The sequence below is a fragment of the Monodon monoceros genome, unplaced genomic scaffold (genome assembly GCF_005190385.1).
Source record: "Monodon monoceros isolate NGI ecotype Baffin Bay Population unplaced genomic scaffold, NGI_Narwhal_1 Contig670_ctg1, whole genome shotgun sequence".
In the NCBI taxonomy this organism is placed as follows: Eukaryota; Metazoa; Chordata; class Mammalia; order Artiodactyla; family Monodontidae; genus Monodon; species Monodon monoceros.
This window is the reverse complement of record NW_021702404.1, coordinates 1-1433: the sequence shown is the minus strand read 5'-3', so window position 1 is coordinate 1433 and position 1433 is coordinate 1. Positions and strand designations below refer to the sequence as shown.

The 1433-nt window shown below is 71.2% G+C and overlaps 1 pseudogene; it reads right to left on the bottom strand.

The window, feature by feature from the left end:
- Window positions 1-765: 765 nt before the first annotated feature.
- On the bottom strand, window positions 766-901 carry LOC114890924 (annotated as a pseudogene).
- Window positions 902-1433: the final 532 nt, after the last annotated feature.

Below are 1433 nucleotides of genomic sequence, written 5' to 3'. Positions count from 1 at the left end.
GGAGGAGGTGTTGTCGACCACCCAGCCTAGGGCGGGCGGGACCCAGCAACCTTTTCGGCGCTTGGCGTCCCACCGCAGATGCCACAGGTCGCTCACAGGGACGTGGCCCCGGAAGTTTCTGGGCCCGGGGCCGGCGGTCCCTTGGGCATCCCACCTGCCCGGCCACGCTGCGTTAGGTGCAGCCCGGCCGCAGACCGGGCCGGCCCTCCTGCCCGACGGGAGCTGGCCCGAATCCAGTGGGAGCCACCATTGAGTTGGCAAAGCCCCGTAGACCCAGCAACGCCACCCTTGCCCCCACACCACCCTCCGAGCTCAGGACCCCGCCCCACGTGGCCGGCAGGCCCGCGGAAGCGGCCTGGGCCCTCTATCCCTCTCCGGCCGTGGCGAAACGGATGAGAGTGGCCTTTTTCCGGATGGAGCTGTGGAGGGGCACCCTGGCAGACAGGTGGCGGAGCCGGGGCTGGGCTCCAGTGGGGGCCGCCAGGTGCACGTCGAGGGGTTCGCCGGCCGCAAGGACGGCACCAGGATCTGCCGCCATGTCTGTTTCGCGTCAGGGGACCCCCGGAGCGTCTGGTGTGCCGCTGCCTCCCAGGGACGCCGTCTGGCCGCCTGGCCGGTCAGGCAGGCGGGGAGCGCCCCATCAGACGCTTGCTGTGGACGGAGGGGCCTGCGGAGGTGGGGCCTGCAGCGGTACCCGGCGTGAGCAGAGACGGACGCCGCCGCCGCCGCGGGCGACAAAAGGAGAAGGCGGAGCGGGAGGCAAAAAGCCTACAGCACCCGGTGTTCCCAGGAGCTCTCCAGTCCAGGAGGTCTCCCATCCAAGTACTAACCAGACCCGACCCTGCTTAGCTTCCGTGATCGAGACGAGATCGGGCCCGTCTAGGGTGGTTTGGCCGTAGACACTGGGTGCTTCGCAGGCTGCCTCTTGAGGCGCAGCTTAGCAGGCCCTTGGGCCTTACCGCCGGCCCAGCGGCCCGCCCGCTCCGGCAGGGCCCCGCCGCCCCTCTAGGCAGGGGAACGGAGGTCTCGGGTACCGGGGGGTGGCGGAGGAGTTGGCGACCACCCAGCCCAGGGCGGGCGAGACACTGCAAACTTTTCGGTGCTTGGCGCCCGGCCCCAGATCCCACAGGCTGCTCACAGGGACGTGGCCCCGGAGGCTTCAGGGCCCGGGGCCCGCGGTCCCTTGGTCATCCCACCCGCCCGCACGCGCGGCGCTATGCGCAGCCCGGACGCATACCGGCCCGGCCCTCCTGCCCGACGGCAGCTGGCTCGAAGCCACTGGGAGCCACCATTGAGTTGGCAGGGCCCCTTAGACCCGGCAACCACACCCTTGCCCCGACTCCACCGTCCGAGCTCAGGATCCCGACCCAGGTGGCCGGCAAGACTGGGGATGCAGCCTGGACCCTCGATCCCGCTCCCGCCCGAGGCCGCGG